This window comes from Mirounga leonina, unplaced genomic scaffold, assembly GCF_011800145.1.
Source record: "Mirounga leonina isolate KUSES-001 unplaced genomic scaffold, KU_Mleo_1.0 Mir_366, whole genome shotgun sequence".
NCBI lineage: Eukaryota > Metazoa > Chordata > Mammalia > Carnivora > Phocidae > Mirounga > Mirounga leonina.
The window spans coordinates 10,144,503-10,164,857 of NW_023270709.1; positions in this window are offsets into that span (position 1 = coordinate 10,144,503).

The window sequence follows — 20,355 nt, forward strand, 5'->3', positions numbered from 1 at the left end:
GCCGCGCCCCCTCCTCGCCCCGCCCCGCCCCCGGCGCGCGCCCGCTGCCCGGCGGAGGCCGAGTCGGCGCGCGCCCGCTGCGCCCGCTGGGCCCGGCTGCCTAGGGGGCGCGGGGAGGGGTGAGTGGTCCCGGCCGCCAGCACGCCCCCAGGGCCCGCTCAGCCCGGAGGAAGGTGACCGGTGGAGGGCCGGAGAGGGCAGGCCGGGAGCCACAGACAGGAAGGCCGGCGTCGGTTAAGCTCAGCCACACACACAAAGACCCCGGGGATTTCGGGCGAAAGGAAGAAAAGAGCGGCCGTCAGCGGAATGGAAGCGTTTGAGCAAAAGTGGGTGGGGTTTGCACCTGAATGAGTCAAATGCTTGGCCAGACCTCAGCTCTGATTCTGGGCCTGTGCTCAGAGGTGTGATGAAACCCGCTTTCCCAGTGAAACCCTGGCCTGTTATCCCCGCCCCGCCTTCACTTGGGGGTGAAAAGGAGAGAAGGTCCAAGTGGCCTCTTTCAAACAAGTCCTGCGGGGCTCATCCTCCAGACACCGGCTGGCGGCCTCCTGCGCACCCCTGCATTAAGGTAACAAAGACGAGTGAGGACGCCCCTACTCTGGCTGCGCCCCCCTTGTGGAATGACTGAGAGGTAGCCCCTGGGCTTGGGCACCTCACCGTTCATACCTGCACACGTGCCTTACTGCATATGGTGATTGAGTTTTGGGCTCTGCCCTGGGGATCTGAAGATAAATTAGGGAGCATCAGTGGCTTGCTTCCTGGGATCCTGCTTGGTCCTTGATTATCCTCAATCTGGGAAACTCCAGGCAGTTACACTTGGCCTGACGGCAGCGGAAGCTCCCACTGACTCACCTGTCATTACCCCGCTCCACTCTTGGGGTCAGCAACTACTAAATCTTGAACCGTGGTTTGCCAAATACCAAACCATCAATTTCCCTTCAAAACCTTTCTCCCAACCACTTAAGCTTGAAAAATGGGGCTCACCTTTCACTTGCTCCCTCATTTCCTTTATCTGTAATTCAAACCAACCACGTTTCTTGCAATGATCATTTCCTTCCACCATTCTGAGTATTCCTACTCTGACTAGACCTTAATCCTGGCCTACTGCAGTAGTTTTCTAAGGGCCTCCTTTGTTCACATACCTGGACAATTAATTTTCCTAAAGCTTGCCTTTGACCATGATAGTTTGCTGCTCGATACCCTCCCTGCCCCCCACATGCATGGTAAAAAAATACTCAAGGCCCTCCATGAGGAGCTTCCATGTGCTTTGTGTCCTGTGAAACTCACTCACCACTAGAAACTTTTATCCCCATGCTCCCCCAAACTTCACCCCCCCAAACTCTTCACCTGTGTAACCAAGAGAGGCCAACACAAGATTAGCACACGTCTTTCCTTAGCTTAATTAATACAAACAGAAACACAGGAGGCCTCCCACCACAGGAGCCTCTTATTCTTTCACACCTTGAATCCCTCAGAGCCAGGAAGTAAAGGCAAGGAAGGTGGCTTCCTTGCTCTCCATTGCTCCTTCCAAACCATCTCTTCCCCTTCCTCCTGCAAAACCCCTAGCTGCCATTCAAGCGATGCTGTTGGGTATGGCATCCATTGCTCTTCTGATCCTAGTCACCCACCCACTTCTGTCATCTAACTTCTACCAGGTGGCTCCCCCCACCCTCTCCCCCGTTCACTGAAGATTTGGTTCCTGGCCACCCCTTTGGTGTCTTCATTCCTGGTGTCTTCAGCATCCAGGTGGATGGCCCACCTCTCTGTCCCTCAGTGACTCCTTCCCAAAGGGAAACCCTTGAACTTGTTATAACCTGAACTGCACTGTCTCCAAAATCTGAATTAAAGGCGTCGCACTCTGCCCAACACCTCTTGTACTTAGAGTCCACTTGCTCAGTGTCCCCTCATCATGACCTCTGAGCTCCTGATCCCATCTGCTCACTACAATCCAGATTGCTGTGTGCTCCTTGCCCCCTGACCAAATTGGATCCCATGAATTCTCATACTTGATGTCTTGCCACGTTCTCTTGCAGTGATACTGACAAGGCCCAAGAGAGAGTTTGGTTTCCCACTCTGTGCCATGCTTCCATAGCTCTACCAACAACCCCCCCGTCACTCCCCTCTTCACCCTCTCTGTTGAACTTGACCTCATACTGCTCTCAGCACACTGAAGCCAAAAGCACTCTTTCATATTTGCACCACCAAATCTACACAAACCTGCATGAGACCTTTCTCCTTCCTTCTGGTTAAAAGAGTGAAGGAGAGCCCCTGGGTGACTCAGTCGGTTAAATGTCTGCATTTGGCTCTGATCATGATCCCAGGGTCCTGGGATTGAGCCCCGCATCAGGCTCTCTGCTCAGCAGGAATCTGCTTCTCCCTCTCCCTCTGCCTGCCGCTCCCCGGCTTATGCTCTCTCTCTCTGTCAAATAAATAAATAAAATCTTAAAAAAAAAAAAGAGTGAAAGAAGTATCCCCCTCCTAGCAAAGGACAGTCCTCTACAGTGCTCTAGAGCACATCCACGGCTGGCTGAATAATGCACCCCCTCCCCTGCTCCAGATATCCAGGTCCTAATCCCTGGGACCTCTGACCGTTACTATAGAACAAGTGAGACTTTGCGGATGTAATTAGATTAAGGATCTCAAGGTGGGGAGATTATTCTGGAATATCTACGTAGGCCTGAAATGTAATCACAGTGTTTTTATAAGGGAAAGGCAGAGGGAAATTTGACTACACGAGGAGTGCAGGAGGCAAGCAGAGCAGAGAGAGATTTGAAGATGCTTCACGGCTGGCTTTGAAGATGGACGAAGCAACAATGAGTGGAGGAATGCAGCTCTAGAAACAAAAAAGCAAAGAAATGGCTTCTCCCCCAGGGCTCCAAGAGGGATCTGTGGCCCTACTGACAATGAAACTTTGGTCCAGTGAAACTAATTTTGGACTTCTGACCTCCAGAACTGTAAGAGAATAAATGTGTGCTGTTTAAGCGCCCAAGTTCATGGTGGTTTCTCAGAGCAGCCAGAAGAAATTGACATTATCTCAGCTCATCCTTCCAAGGGCTTTGCTCCTTCCAGGATCTTCTCTCTCTCTCTCTGGCATGGATTATGAACTGCTCTGTCTCTCCTAGACATTTCCATGCATGTACAAAATACTTTAGATCTCCTAACTTAAACATAAAAAACCTCCCTTAACCTCACAATATCCCAGCTACTATCCCAATTCCTTACTTTTCTTCCATAGCAAAATCTTTCAAGAAGTATCTGCATTCGGGGCGCCCGGGTCTCTCAGTTGGTTAAGCGTCTGACTTTGGCTCGGGTCATGATCTCAGACTCCCCACTCAGCAGGGAGTCTCCTTGTCTTTCTCCCTCTACCCCTCCCCCGGCTCATGCTTTCTCTCTCTCTCTCTCTCTCTCAAATAAATAAATAAAATCTTAAAAAAAAAAAGAATTCTCTGCATTTCACGTTCCACTCATTCTTGAGCCTAGGCCACTGTGGCTCCCACACCCACCACACCAAAGTCACCAAAGGTGTCCACATTGGCGAGTCAGAGGAACACTTTGCTCTCCTCATCTTACTGGGCTTCCTACAAGAACATCGGCTGCATCTGGATCCACTCATGATCGAGACTGGTGGCAGCTTCTCTGATTTGCCTCCTACCTTACTCGCCACTCCTCAGGCCCCTCATCTCAACCCCTAAGGTGTTTGTTTCTCAGGGCTTAGCCTCCAGCCCACTCCCTCGCTACACTCACCCCCCACCCCCAGGGGACCTCACTCAGAGCCATGGCTTTAGACACTATCTCCATGATGACCCCATAGTGCATATATCAGCTGAGACCTTTCTCCAAGCTCTTGCTATCTATTTGATATCACCGCTTGTTTCTCTTACCAGCATGGTCGAAACCAAACTCAGGACTCCCCATAGCTGTCTGCTCATCCTTCAGTGTCTCCACTTGGTAAGTGCTGCTTCCCCGGGGGGTTTGCTCACAGGCTGCACACCTTCCTTTCCCTTTTCCTTATGGCTGTGTCTTGGGCCCCACCCCAGCCCCCACCTCACCCGAGCGGGCTCTGTCCCTTCCATTTCCGAAACACATCTCCAACAACGTACTCCCTTCCACTCTCTTGCTACGAGAGCCTCCTGATGTAACTCGCCCTTGAGTCCCTCCAGTCTGGTTTTCATATAGCAGCTAGAATTGAACTATTACACTGTCACTTAACTTCCTTTGGGTGGCTTCCTTTTTTCTTAGGATGTGGTCCCAACTGCTTGCCTTGGCTTCCAAGGGCCTTCAGGAAAGACGTGGTCTCCTCCCATACCCCTGTGCCCTCTGCTCCCCTAGACTCCAGCCCTTCTGGATGATTCTTAATACCCTCCACTTACAGTGCCCCAGGCTTGTTTCCTCTCCCTTCCTGTGACTGGCCTCGTGGCCCCCTCAGCTCTCTCAGCCCCCACATCGCCTCCTCAGGGACACCGTCCCCGAACATCCCTCTGGCGTAGCCTCTCTCTGCTCACCCCATGGTCTCCGTCACTGTGCGGCGTAGTTTCCGCACGGCCCTTTGCACATTCTGATGTCCTTCTGTTGCAGATGCATGTGTTAAGTTAGTTCATTGGCCCTCCTGTCCATCAGTAAGCCCCATGAAGGACAGCCCTATCTGTCATGGTCACCACTCCCTAAAACCCAAATGCCTGGCACATGGTGGACATTCAGCAAGTGTTGGGTGAAGGAGCCCATCTTTCCACCCAGGTCTCTCTCCCAGGCTCCAGGAAGACTAAACGACTTACTCTTTTCCAAATATACATCAGGCTATTCCCTGTGTCTGGAAGGACTCTCCCTTACCCAGGCCAATCACAGCCTTGCATTTCCTGCACGAGCCATCCAGCACCCCTTCCCCCCGAGTGGCTCGGCATCACTGGCCCCTTCCTCTGAGCTCCCAGCCCTCATGAAGAACGGAGATGCTACTTCATAGGGTGGCAGTTGTGAGTGCCCAGCTTAGAATCCCACTTCTGAGCAGCCTGACTCCCAGCTCAAGGAAGCCTAAGAGTGGGTGGAAACATGGAGTTTTTACACCAGGAAGTGAATACAGCTTTCTCAGGGAAGACTTTGCTGAGCGCCAGCAGGGCTCAGCCCTTACCTCGGCTATGCTCTCATCATAACTATCCTTTCTCTCCATTCCCCTGAACAGAACAGTCATTAACAGTCATTATTGGTTTGTGTGACTGCTTAGTGTCCGGCTTTCCCTGTAGGCTTCACAGGGTACGGGTTGTGAGCATGATGTCCGGAGCAGCCACTTAGACGTGTTTGTTGAATGAATGCATGAAGGACTAAATGAAAAGTCAGAGTTGTTGGCTCTCAAATGAGGGCATCCTTCAGGAAGGACCCTTACGATCACAGCCTTGTCCCAAGCGGAGAAGGCTGGAGGTATGGAGGCTAGTACCAAGTATTACCACTGTGAACAAATGGTGGTGTTACACGTCCCTTTTACTGTAAATCTTTAGCCTTCAAAGGCTGTGCCCTCATCCCAACGGGCAGCCCACGCGGTGTGCAAAGCCTCTTGTTTGTAAAGCTGTCCTCATCCCAGTGAGTGCAATCAGAGCTGAAATGGGAGGAGCTGCTGCTGAGGGAAACTACAGCTTGCATTTTCCACCTCCTGAGAGTAAAATGAAACCCCAGTGTGTTGTTACTTTGGGAAGAGGACCCCACAGAACATTCTGTTAATACAGAAATGAAAATGCCACCATTGGAACCACTTTAACAGGTGCATCCTGAGTTATTATTGGGCTGAAAATGATACTTTTAGGCAGGTACTCAAAGCGTTTACATCCTGTTGTTCTGTCGGTCAGAACATTCTGGAAGGTGCATCTAAAGAGGAGAAACCATTTTTCTCAATGAGCCTACGTGACTGTTCAAATGTGATGGTTGAGGAGGAGGGCAGAGCTAGAGGACTGCTTGCATCAGGGAATGTCTACAGAAGCAGTCTAAAGACTGAAGCAATGTCCCAGGCTGGACTCACCCAGAGAAGAAGAGCTATTTTCAGTGTTTGAAAGTGTGATATTTACTCGCTGCCCACATAACCTCCTTGAGCCACACGGCCCACCTCCTCCTGGACAGTCAACGAGCATGGAGAAACACGTTGTAACATAATAGATTCAGATCACAATCCACGTGGGATCCACGCCAGGGGGAACACTGTAAACGTTCTTGAACGGCTTGTGACCACTGAGCGGAAATAACTGTGCCATTGTGCAAGTCCATGGGCATCTGACTCAGGCTCTTCACCACGGCTCCCTTTAGTCCTTGCACCTGCTGCTCCTTCTGCTCCTTCTGCTCAGTCATGCTCCCAGCTCCTCATCCGGTGGGTGTGATTGTGGCAGCAATCGGGCCATTCTCCCACGTTCTCCCATACACTCCCGGGGTGGAAGGCGACAGGCTGATGCAGAGACACGCACGTCAGCACCTGGGCTTGGGAGCAGGAGAGTGGACTTCTCACCGAGCTCTTCTCAGCAGTTCCACTCTTCTCTTGGTTGCACTAGCTGGCAGTGGTGGCCTTGGCTGTCGTCTATGATGTTTCATATGAGCAGGGGGACATGCTACACTCATGGTGCTTAGAAAGCAGCTCTTCGAGGCCGCCTGAGTCCCAGAACACGATTCCAAAGTCAGAATCCACGAAAATGGTTTACCTAAACTAGAGGTTCTCGACTCTGGCTGCAAACTGTAATCAGCTGGGTCTTGAAAAGAGTACCGATACCCTGGCCCTGCACCCAGTGTTGAGAAGCCCTGGGATTAGATGATGCACAGCTGGGCTCTCTGGCCTGGTGGACCCTGAGAATACAGACGGGGAACAGACCACCAAAGGGATTCTGGTATTTGCTGGAAGTTAATAGGGGGGTTCTTGAGAAAAGGGTTCCAGGGGCACCTGGGTGGCTCAGTGGGTTAAGCGTCCAACTCTTGATTTTGGCTCAGGTCATGATCTCAGGGTCCTGGGATCCAGCCCTGCATCCGAGCTCTGAGCTCAGCATGGAGTCTGCTTGTCCCTCTTCTTCTACTCCCCCCCTCACATTCTCTCTCTCACTCTCTCTCAAATAAATAAAATCTTTAAAAAAAAAAAAGAAAGAAAGAAAAGGGTTCTGACCTTCTGACCCCACCATGTTTGCAGAACACTGGGTTTCAACAAACAACCAGGAACAATGCCCAGATCACACCACAGGACTGCTCAGATGGAGCCGCCCCTGCTACCACCTCTGGGTGCACACTCTGCTTGTCCCACCCTGGGTTCAGGACACTGGATTCAACCTCTGCAGCTGCCACCCTGCCACCACCCTTGCAGGAATGGCTTCTGCATGACACCTGCTTCTTCACTAAGCTAGCTTCCAACAGAGGTCTCCCTGCATTAGGGCTGAGTGCCCCGCACTCTCATTCAAACTTGGGGATGTGACTACAAACCCAGGGAAGGTGTGCCAAGAAGCCGGGAAGAGTAAAAGAATGGCCAGATGAAGTGAGAATGGGGAAGAAATGAGAAGATACAGGTGTGCTCACCAAAGGATTTCTCAGCGATCTGAATATGAAAACACATCCTGTGAATCCCCAACAGTATCCAATGCAGTGTTGCCCTAACTTATTTGCTCACAGACTGCTTTTTATTTGTGGTATATCTTGTGCCATTAATGCTTTGCAGAAGGCTTCGCGAACAGCTTTATTAAGGTTAGGTAGTATTTCACGTGCAAAGATAAATGTCTGGTTTCCTTAACTTGCTGTAACAGCTGCATGTCTTCCTCCATGTCGGGTACCCAGTTGCAGGAAAATTCACTCGAACACGTATCGGTGTGTAGTTTGTGTCAGGCACATTTCTAGGTGCTGGGGAGTCAGCAATGGCTAAAATGGACAAAAACCCCTGCCTTCATAGAACTTCCAGATCAGGGAGATATAGACCGTTAGTCCGGGGTAAGTGGCAAGGAGCAAACAGAAGGCAGGGAAGGAGGATGTGAAGTGTTAGGGTTCGGATGGGACTGATGTTTTAAGAAGGGTGCACTAGGGAGGTGGTTTTTGAGTAAAGACGTCAGGGCAGCGAGGGAGTAACAGAAGTGACTATTTGGAAGAAGAGCATCCCAGCAGAGGGCACGGCAGCAGGGGACTTGGAGCGGAAGTGCTGAAGGGGAGAGTCTCAGCAGAGGCGGTCAGAGAAGTGACAGCCAGAGTCAGGCAGTTCAGAGGGAGAAGGAAGGCTGGCTTTTATGAATGAGAAGGGAAGTCACTGGAGGGTTTCCGCAGCATCATGCGGAGAACTGTGTTGAGGACCAGGAGGAGGGCAGCGTGGAAGTGAGGTGACCGGTTTAGGGCACGGTTACGGGCATCCCAGCTGGTGAGTCACATTTTTTTATGTAAACGCCGATAGGATTTGCTGCTTGAGCCGATGAAGGTTGTATGACAAAGACAGGAGTTAAGGAGGACGTGGAGGTTTGTAGCTCAAGGAACCAGGAGGATCAAGACGTCATTCACTTTGATGGGAAACAGGTTTGGGGGGAAATAGTCACTCAGAACTGAACATGTGAAATTGGAGATGCCTGTAGAGACAGGAAGTAGGCAGTTGGATATTCGAGTTCAGGGGAGAGATGGGGCCAGATTGGAATTTGAGGATCATTAGCATGTAGGTGAAATTTAAGGCTATGAGACAGGATGACATCCCTGTGCGAGAGAATCTAGACAAGAGAAGAGGTTCAAGGGCTGAGCCCTGGGACCCCTCACTGTTGAGAAGACCGGCAGATGAGGAGGATCCTGAAAAAAAGACTGATGGGAGCTGCCAGCACAGTGGGAGGACAGCTGATAACCATTGCCCTGAAGGGCAAGAGTGGAAATCTTTCAACGAGTAAGGAGTGCATAGACGTTGCAAATCTGCTAATATGTCTTCACTTGCCCTGGACAATCCCCGTTTGCACCTGGGGACCAGGTGTAATCATCACAAGAACCCCTTTCCCTCTCAAATATGTGCCAGGGTGGACAGCACATTCACATGTCATCCGACCGATAGGTCAGGTGTGACGGGCATGAACGCTTGGCTCTGAATGGGGCAATGTTTAGGTCACAGTGACCTTGATCGTGGTAAGTCTGGGTGGAGAGGTGGCAGCAAAAATCAGATTGGAGTGCCCTCCAGAGGGGCAGGAAGACAGGAAGCAGAGAAATGAGTATATATAAAGTTTAAGAACTTCTCTTGTAAAAAAAAAAAAAAAGGAACACAACAGGAAGGGAGAGTGTGGCCGAGAGGGTGTTGTTTCTTTAATATGGAAGAAAATTCAGCACGTTTGTAGGCTGGTCCAGAAAAGAAGGAAGCAGTGATGGTGTGGGAGAGAGGGGAGAATCTGTGGGGCGCTATTCCCCGGGGAGTGTGGGGGGATGTCACAAGCTGCACAGGGGAGAGGTGGGCTGGCCCAAGGAGCATGGCCAGTTGCCTGTGATAAGAGGAGGCAAGCACAGGGATGAGCAATGGTCCAGAGAGGTGGGGAGCTGTGGTTGTGGTGGGAACCTGCATTTACTCTCTTCCAATTGCTCCTCCTTTGTCATGGTAATAGGAAGCAAGGTCAGGAGCTGAAACCCAAGATGGGGGAAGAAGTACTAGAGGTTTGGGGAGGGAAGAGAAGTCTGAAATAGAGGTCTAGAAAAGGATGGGAAAGTGAGGGACCAGGGCAGGGTGGTATGATTGCCTGGTGGCCTTGAGGACCCATTTGAAGTCAATGTGACATGCCGGAATATTCTCTGGCCACAGCTCCGCAGTGAATGTGCTGGATAGTGCAGCCACAGGTTAGACAAGGTGTTGGATTTGGCCAGGCTGGTGGTTTAGTCACGAGGGAGCAAAAGCAGAGAGAGGTACAGCGTCAGAGTAGGGAGGATATGATAGCACTTGACAATGGAATGGAAGCTGGGTAAACGAAGAGAACAATCAACTTAAGAAGCTGTCATGTTCAGCCATGTATCCATACAGTATGCAAGCTCATTACTTCTTTGACATGTTGATAATTTCCAGTAGGTCACCTGTCAGCTTATGGAGAAGTCGCCTTCCACATGTCTTCCTCTAGTTTTCCTACCACTCTTTGGCTCTGGCCTTCACCACTTCCTGCCCAGATTCTCTCCCCAGGATCTTGGCTATTACTACCAGTTCCAAGCACAACAATTTTGGCCACGATAATCTAATTAATGATTAATGGCCAATAAATTAATAATAAATAATAAACATTAATAAAGGGATAGTCTAAAAGAATCTAAGAAGCAGCTTTGTCATGTCACTGCTTTGCCCCCAAATAAAGAACAGCTCTATATTTCCTATGACATGACACCACACATCCTTTGCCTGGGGTTCACAGATCCCTCTGCTTTTGCAAACTTATGTCTTGCCTTGTGTAACTCTGCTCCAGACAGGCTGGTCTCCTTATTGCCCTGCCAGATGTTGCTCATGCTATGCTTTCTGCATGAAATGCTCTCTCTGCCTTTCAAAATCCTATCTGCTATACATACTAAACTGTGATCCTGGCTGACACAAGGAGAGGTGTGGGATTAGAGTGGGCCGTGTGTGTGTGTGCATGTGTGTGCACATACATACACAGTTAACAGTTTTCATTTGAATTTTTTGCAATGAGACTGTCTTCATATCACTTTTGTAATTTTGTAATTGGAAACAGTTTAAATTTCATTTTAAAAAATGCTTCTTAGTTTGTAATCTGGCAATAGGTAGTTTAAATCTAAATAAGCATACCCCTTGACTGAGCAATTGGTTGAGGACCTTATCTTTGGGAGAAAACTTCACAAGTTCATTGCAGCATTGTTTACAATAGCAAAAAACCCTATATCCCTTAGGAGGGGACTGAGTTTAAAAAAAAAAAAAGGTATATTCACACCATTCACAATGTGCATGACAGTACATTTTAGTGGTTAATGGTGCAGCCACTGCATAAGACAATTTAGATTTGAATTTCAGCTCTCACCCTTGTGGCTATGTGACTTTGGGGTAATGAAAATTTTCTGTGCATAAATTCCTTCATCTAAATGGGGACTACAATAATATCTACCTTATAGATTTGCTGTAAGGCAGTGGTGAGTTGTTACATGTAAAGCATTCCAAACCATGCCTGGTTCCACTGAGGATGTCAAAAGCAGGAAAAAGTATTTCCCCATCCTAACAACAAAAGAAAACCAGATAAACTATAACAGTGTAACTTTTCATGAGCTTATCAGAGAGCTGAGGATGCAGGGCCAACAAGTATCCTTCAATCCAACTCAAATCAGGCTCCTCCAAGGAAAGATGGGTCGCAAGCATGGACTCAGCTCTGGCCAGAGCACAGGGGGAAGAAATGCTGGGACTGTACGTGTGGGTAAGAAGAATTCAGCTAGATTTTAAAATAAATTGCAAAGGCTAAGTGTGGGCTAGCATGAGAATACAAACCCCGGAGCAGAGACACGAAGGGGATTTGCACTCACACATGGGATCTTGCACCTGGACCTCAACCAGATGCTCATGAGAAAGTGGTTGGGGCAGGATGGGAAACCGGAGCAGCTAGGGGAAAGGTAAAAGAAAAAGCAACATCCTCTACCCTTGAAGAAGGAGCAGGAAGCAATTCTGGGTCCAGGATCACATACCAGTATGAAGAGAGGTTTCCCACATCCAAAGGAGGGGCAGGGAACTGGCCCATTCGAGATTCACCACAGATACAGGGAAGTTGGGCTCTCCAGAAGAGAAGCAGGGTCACTGAGAAAGCCCCACTCCTGAGACCCAGGCAGACAGGCCGAGCCTAAGACGGATGCTGGACCAGCACAACAGAGAGCTGCTCCTTCCCTCTCCCCACCACCGGACAAACAGGCACCACGCAATAAGCAAGAACTTCTGGGGAGGGGACAAGAGCACAGTGAGAGCAGGCAAACAAGGAAGACTGAAAGTTGAAGGTGGAGCAGGAACACTAAGAAAAACCCTCTGGAACCCCAGCCTCACCTCAGCACAAGATAATCCTAGGGGAATTGAAGCCAGTGGTGTATAGAAGGTAACTGTAACAACAGTACAAGTCAAAGCTCCCTGAACTCCTGAGCACATTTCCTCAATATTAATGATCTAACAGAAGAGGTGTGCCCATTTACAGGTATAAATACTATTTGCCTCAGTGGTGACTATTCTATACATGATATTCAAACAAAATGAATTCAATTCAGTTCAATTCAACATTCAACCAAAAATTACAAGACACATGCACAAGATCAAATAATAATAATAATAATAATAAATTTAAAAACCAAAGTCAAGAGACAAAGCAATAAATATAACCAGATTCAGAGGCAACACATATATTGGAGCTATCAGAAAAGGAATTTACAATAACTATAATTCATATGTTAGATGCTCTAGGGGAAAAAAGTATATGAAATGCATAAAGAGATGGGAAATTTCAGCAGATAGATGGGAACTATTAGGGAAAGTCAAATAGAAATACCAGGGGGAAGAAAACCATGGTAATTTGGATGAAAAATACCTTCAAAGAGAAAAGAAAGATAACTGTGTAGAAAAAAAATATTTAAAACAAAATTCTCAAAATTAATGAACTACCCCAAACCACAGATCTAAGGGAATCTAACTGTGAAAATACTAAACAAATAACAATAACAAATATACCTACACACATCATATCCAATGGGTAGGTTTAAAAACTACATGCATAGTACTGTCCCATTTCTAAAAACTGAATCATTTTCTAGAAAGATGACCATCAGAACACTTACAATGATTATTTGTGTATAATGGCACCTCAGGTGAATTTCTGTGTCTGCTTTGTACTTCCCATTTTCTTTGAATTGAAGATAAGCAATAAAACTATTTTCATTGACAAAAATCTGACTAATTCTTTCAGTAAGGGAGCTAATCCCATTTACCTTTATTTTCACAAAGAATGTATTCTGGTTCATTCTTCAATTTTTAAATTTTTTATTTTTTTCTTTTACATTATGAAATATGAATTTTTCCCTCTCAAATAGTTTGTTACATAGCTACTTTATATTTTGGTCATCATTTATCTTTAAGAGTTTCAAGAACATATTTGAAGACATACTTGTCTACCAATTCAAGGATAAAACATCCAAAATTAAGAATTCAATTGAATATCTTTGAACCATAAGACACAATAGGCTCATTTTATTTCCTGTCATCTACTCCTTTTCCCTATTTATGTTAAATTTTAGACATTAATTTTCAGGTTATGATTTTATGTTATATAAATGTATGTGTAAACTTTCAATATACATTTATTAAGATTTGAGTCTATGGTATTTAATTTAAATGTTCACTACAGTCCTTAGCTGTGACTTTACTGTTTGGAGGGGGGGTTACATTTTGATCAATTACTTGGTTTATTAAAGCAGTACTTCTTGAACTTTAATGTGCATATAAATTACATGGTGATCTTGTTAAAATGCAGATTCTGATTCAGTAGATCTGGGGTAGAGCCTGGTTCTGAGATTCTGTATTCTCAACAAGGTCCCAGGTGACATGATGGTGCCAGACTGTGGACCACATCTGAGTGGTTCCCCCCATTAAAAGTACACAGATTGTATATTTTGAGGCCTGGAATCTCTGAAAATGTTTTTATGTTCTTGAGAGTGACAGACAGCTTGGCTACATAAGGAATTTGGGGTCGCAAAGTTTCTCCCTCAAAACTCTATAGACATGAATTGTGTCACTGATTTTAGGATCTATATTATAAAAAAAAAAAAAAGGAATTCTGGGGGCGCCTGGGTGGCTCAGTCGGTTAAGTGTCTTGACACTTGGTTTCCGCTCAGGTCATGATCTCATGGGTCCTGAGATAGAGCCCTATGTCGGCTTCACACTCGGTGGGGAGTCTGCTTGTCCCTCTCTGTCTGCTCCTCCCCCCACTCTGTCTGTCTCTCTCTCATAAATAAATAAAATCTTAAAAAAATGAAAAGGAACTCTGAGACCAGTTTGCATTTCCTTTTTTTTTTTTTTTGTATGTAATCTTCTTTCAGGGCATTAATAGAGTTCTTAATTTTACATACATTTTGCAACTTTCACCAGGGTTTATTAAGAATTTGAATCTCTTCATTTTGCCTGGTACCCAGTGAGCTATTTTGATTGGGAGATTGAGGTCTTTAGGAAGTTTTATATGTGTTTGAATATTACTTTGGTCCATTTGTTCTGGTATCTTCTTCAGAAATACAGTTATCCACATATTGGATCTCCATTGTATATCTATGAAATACCGCATATTCTTTTTCCTTTTTTTCATTATTTTTTTCATTATACATATATATATTTCCTAGGCTGTATTCTCTATCACTGAAATAATTTCTGGCATTTTTGGCATAATTCTGCTCTTCATTGCTTTGAATACATTATGACACTCTGATATTATCTGCTTGGTTTTAACACATTTATTCAAAACCTCATTTACTTCTCTGTATGGTTCTGCCTATATCTCAGCATAATCTTCCACTGTCACCTCATTTTACAGTTCATCTAATTTTATGGAAACCATATTTTTTTAATGTTGACAGTAAAGAGTAGATGCTGTCTGGAATTCGTATTTTTTGCCTCAAATGTTTTTCAAAAATACACACTTTCTCTGAATCTGACCGGTCGGATTTCATGAGGAAGAATCTTTCCGTGGACCGCCTATTAGTTTTATTCTTGCTTGCTGATTGTTGCTAATCAGTGAGCCAGCCTGAGGGTAGCAGGGAGAGCAGGAGAGCAACAGGCTCTGCTGACGAGGGGGTTTGGTCTCTATCTATAGTGGAACCACTCTGCCTGGCACCGGGATGATGGGGAGGCCTCCTGGCTGGCATCTGCATACTTGCCCCTTCAGCCCCATCTCTCTCTATAGCTGTTGCTGTGTCCCCAAAGACGGGCCACCATCCAGGGCCGCTGCTCCCACCACTCCCGGCAGCCTCTTGTTCAGCTTCACCAGGCTGCTTACCACGGTTACAATCACCTTCACGCTTATGTCCTCTCCCGAGCTAGAAACCACAGCTACTCAGTCATCCCAGCAGCCTGGGTCTCCGAGCGCTGCACGGGCACTGTGGCTGGGGGATCTGCCCAGCCAGACCTCACAGGGCACCTTCCAGGCTAGCCTCACAGCCCACTCTTTCCTCCAGAACTCAGCCCTCCCAGCCCAGAGACACCACCACGGGGGCCAGGACTTGACCATTTACTTCCCGGGAGCCATGCCATGCGTCCGGGGACAAGTTTATTTCTGCCATTTTGAGATTTGTTTCCTCAGCGTTCTGTGTAAATAGGTGTTTTCCCCAATTTTTCCAGGTTATTAATTTAGGACTTGGTGGGTGATGAGTGTTCAGAAATAAAATGTGTCCAAAAGCCAAGCCTCTTTACCCCAAAGTGCTTGCCTTAGCCCATTCAGGCCACTCCGACAGAACACCACAGGCTGGATGGCTTATAACCAGCAGATGTTTATCTCGAAGTTCTGGAGGCCAGGGAGTCCAAGATCGAGGCGTAGTACATTTGGGATGTGGTGAGGAGGCCCCACTTCCTGGTTCATAGATGGCCCCCTCTTGCTGTGTCCCCACACAGCAGAAGGGGCGAGGGCACTCTCTGGGGGGCACCCCTCCCATTCACAAGGGCTCCACCCTCATGACCTCATCACCTCCCAAAGGCCCCGCCTCCCAACACCACCACCTTGGGGGTTAGGATTTCAACAGATGAAATCTGGGGGGATATGAATATTCAGTGCATAGCAGTCTCAGAACATTTTTTTAAATGAGAGCAGAATTAGCTCAGGCACAGTGATTACAGCAGGGTTTTCTTCCTCTTCCTTTGCTTTGAAACAACATGGCCTTTCCAAAATTGCACATTCTAAACTTGAGAAATTAGAACTTGCATTTCCTTTTTGCATTGTAGATTAAATAGACTGTAAGTTAGACACTGCCTTCATGATTAAAGCGAGCCTATGCATGAGTTTGTTTGCTTTGAGTTGAGTAGTTCTAGTGAAAGCGAATGCCCTCACTCTCCAACGGAAGACTCCTCATCCCCTACGGTATTTTATTTTATAAACAGCTAATTTAGAAATATTGTAACACTTATTCTATGTACACTATTTCAGAGTGAATTAGCATTCATCTCTGAAAAAAAAAAAAACCAAAAACTTAGCGCTGGTATATTCAAGCATTTAAGAAAGCATCAGTGTATTCCTCTTAACTTCCATAGAATGATGCCTCATTCAGTGCCCATTTCATTTAATGAGTATATCCAGATGTCCCTTGTTTGAGTCTAAATTCCTGGCACCTAAGGCAATGAAATTAATTTTAAAGTTGTTTATAAACAGAGACCCTTATGGAAACTTTGAGAGATGTTTTCAAAAAAAAACTTACACCATATATTTTCATCTCTTTTTAAATTGTCAGTAAACTTATGTCTCCATAGAAATAAAAATATCTGTTTAAGGAGTTTTAGTCCAAATCAGTTTTTTTTTCTGCATATGTCATTACCTTCTATTTTTTCCCTCTTTAAAAGAAAAAAAAATCCCATGAGTATAAAGAAGACCGAAGTTGAAAACACTTCAATAACTGATTGCATGAAGGCAACAAAGTCAGGTCTTCAGTCTTCATGCTTCGAAATAATGAGACAACTGTGAAGGCGTGTACCTTTTGACCAACATTAAAAATCAGGTCTTGCGATGGACTCTGAAAAACAAACTGAGGGTTCTAGAGGGGAGGGGGGTGGGAGGATGGGTTAGCCTGGTGGTGGGTATTGAGGAGGGCACATTCTGCACGGAGCACTGGGTGTTATGCACAAACAATGAATCATGGAACGCTACATCTAAAACTAATGATGTAATGTATGGGGATTAACATAAGAATAAAAAATTAAAAAAAAAAGATCACTTAAAATTAAAAAAAAAATCAGGTCTTGAATATCTGGTATTTATTCAGTTGTGCCTTCTTGCTCAGTGTTTTTACTAAACATGGAAGAATCTACAGCCTCACACACGTAGGTCAGACATAATATAAAATAAACCAAATGCATTTAATGATGGGCAAGCCCCAGTGATGTAACTATAACTTCTCTGCTCCATTAAAAATCTCTTTGCATTTTTCAAAACACAGCGGTCCTATTCCTGTTGTTCCAGCCAAACCCCGACACGTGCAGTGGCGTCCTCCCTCTCCTATCACAGGAAGCAGCCCAGGGCCTTCTTAGGTGCATCTCGTCGCTACGTGCAGTCAGACTGTGCGTGTGGGCACTGGTAACCGCTCACATCTGTCTCACTGAGGCTTGAGGAGTCTGGAATTTCTGAGCTCCAGGGCTGCCTCTGCCAAAGACTTCCTGGCAAAGTGTTTTGTCTGCAAAACAGACACAATAATGAGGACCTCATATGGATTTTAAGAAATGCCCTACACCCTGGAAACTTCTTTTGGAAGAAGTAAAGGAAGAAATCCACTCTTTCCCCCAGAAAAAAATTTCCACAGCAGCTTGAAACTTTGTCCCTTGCATAAGACATGAAGAGCTGTTTTGAAATACAAAAAAAGGACTAGTGACAGAATTTTACACTAGAGCTCTGAAGCCAGGTCCAAATGGTCCAGGGTTCGAGGTTCTTGAGTGATCCCCCCAGTTGCACCCCTGCAATTCTGTCTCGTCAGCGCAGTAAGCATGCCTGAGTTTAGCTGGGGGGCGCACAGACCCTGAGGGTTCTATGTGTTATGGATGGGCTGAATTGTGTGCCACCCAAATTCACATGTTGAAGTTGCAAGCCCCAGAACCTCAAAATGTGACTGTATGTAAGTTAAGGAGAACTTTACAGAGGTAATTGAGTTAAATGAGATCATGGAGGTGGGCCCTAATCTAATAGGATGGGTGTCCTTAAAAGAAGAGGCGGTGAGGACACAGACGTGCACAGAGGAAAGACCACGTGAGGACCCAGGGAGAACACAGCCGTCTACAAGCCAAGGAGAGAGGCCTCAGAAGAAACCAGTCCTGCCGACACGTTGATCTTAGACTTCCAGATTCCAGAACTGTCAGAATATAAATTTCTGGCGTTTAAGCTACCCAGTGTGTGGTGCTTGTCACACAGCCCCGGCAAAGTGAAACACCACGCACCTCGTTCCTTCACTGGGTAAGACTGCACCTCAGAATGGCCTTCCATTTTGGGAGGACAGATGCACCCTCGGAAGAGATGCCCGCTGACCAGACGGCTGCTGCCAGACGCAGCTCTCTGAAGGAGGCACCCTTGTCTGACGACGTGGTGACCTTCCTTTCCTTATTGTCCTCTCTGCCCATTTTAACACCGCCAACGACGAGACCAAAGAGCAAGAGAGCAAGCGAAGCTGCTAGGAGAGCTCCAGGCACAATGCTAGCTCTCCGTGAAGCAGGGCAGCCTGCGGCCCCAGCTGCCCACAGCCCACCCCGTCTGCGGCTGTATGGGGGTGTGCCCCCGGTTCTCAGAAGGGGCACTTCACACAGCAAGTACAGATGACGTCACTGCTGGTGTCCCCGAAGTACGCAGTTCTGTGAGTTCGCTGGTGTTTGCCATCTGTGGAATACAGGAAGCGAACCTTCCTTTGGCTGACGTTTCGATCCACATTTAGTCATGCCTCATCCTCTCCTGTCCCTCCACACCACCTCCTGTCAGCTGAAGCTCCTTTCCAACACCAGGAGCCTTCTGTTGCTTTGCCCGGCCAGCTGACAGTATCTGGTCCTTGTACATTTGTTCTATTTGGTTGTTGATGCTTCTCCAGATTTGGGATCACAGGTTGTAGCTGGGACTCCACCTTTCAGATCTGGAGAGCGCTAGGGTCAGTGCTGTGTCCAGAATATGACAGCATCCCTTGATCTGCCCTTGGTCATCCCCTGGCGATAACCTGGTTACACAAGCGGCCCCCCATCCTGTGGTCTAAGCGTAACTCAGCAAGGCAGGGGGGCAGTTTCTCCTCGGGCTGTCCGGGGGCACATTTCCCGAAGCTGCCGTGGAGCCCCCACTTTGACGCCCTGGGGACGCGCATGACAGGAGCCCAGCGTCCAGGCCTGATGTGTCACTGCCTCCCGACCTCTTGAATCCTGCTTTTGACTCACTCGCAGTGGCCACGCCTCTGCCATTACATTTTTGACCGCACTTCAAAACGGCAAACTCATTACTATGTGCCTCGAGGATTTACAGAGCTCACGGTAACATCGGATTTGTTTTCACAGCTGCGCTCACACGCTGCGATGAGGCCATTTCAAGGGAGATAGTATGACATAATGTTGGTGACAGCACAATTGTCATCCGCAAAAGGGGACAGTATTGGGATGTCAATGGAAAAGAAAAGTGAGGCTTTCGTCTGTAAGCTCAGATCCCATTTCCTGCAAGAATCTCAACCTCTGAGCAGGGCCGGGAGTGGAAATTACTACAAGCTGCCGAATACAGATGACATCATCTCGCCACCCACAAATCTTACGCGTCTGACAGCGCAGAGGATGGCAGAGGCCTAGAGAGAATACAACTCCAACTCAGTCAACAAGTTCTGTGTGCTGGAGAGGAAATATTTTCATAGGAGTTGTTCTCTTCTTCATTTTCTGTTTTGGTTTGGCAACCGCCAAACCGCAGGAAAATGACGACCGTGACAACAGCCATGAGCGTCCCCAGAGCCACGACCAACAGCTCCCCCTGCGTGGAATTACACGAGTCTAGAGCCCTTTCCCAGAGAGCTTTCGCAACATGGGGCTCCGAGGCTGACTTTGCAGGGGGGTAGGTGCTGTTTCCCCGCCCCCAACGCTAGTACCCGAACCTTCCAGCTAGGCTTGCCACGCCTACACTGGGGCTGTCCTCGGTCCCAAAGCCAGTGTTTCCCGCCCGCTCATTTTGCATGTGCTCTCGTGTATTTGCTGGACGGCTGGGCACATTCGCACCTATGCTCAAGTTCTCTTCCCTGAAAGGACACACACCTTCTTTACAACACCTGGCGATGCTTCCACCTGCATTATCCCTGGCACCGGCATTCTGGGTATGGTAAACCCCCATTATGGAACTATGTATGCTGGGAATCATAAACATGGAAATAAAATAAAAGGAAGCGCTTTGAAAGGAACAGATGGCACTAAAGTCATAAGGCGCCCTCGACACAAATGAGGCTTTTGGGGGGGAAAAATATCTGTAAGTCTCTCATTTGCTCACTCTCAGGGCTTGGTGTAGCCCGTTTAGGCTTTGTTGGAAACACTGGTTATAATCATGTTTTATTTATTCATTTATTTTTAAAGATTGTATTTATTTGACAGAGAGAGAGACAGCGAGAGAGGGGACACGAGCAGGGGCAGTGGGAGAGGAAGAAGCAGGCTCCCCGTTGAGCAGGGAGCCCAACATGGGGCTCGATCCCAGGACCCCGGGATCATGACCTGAGCCAAAG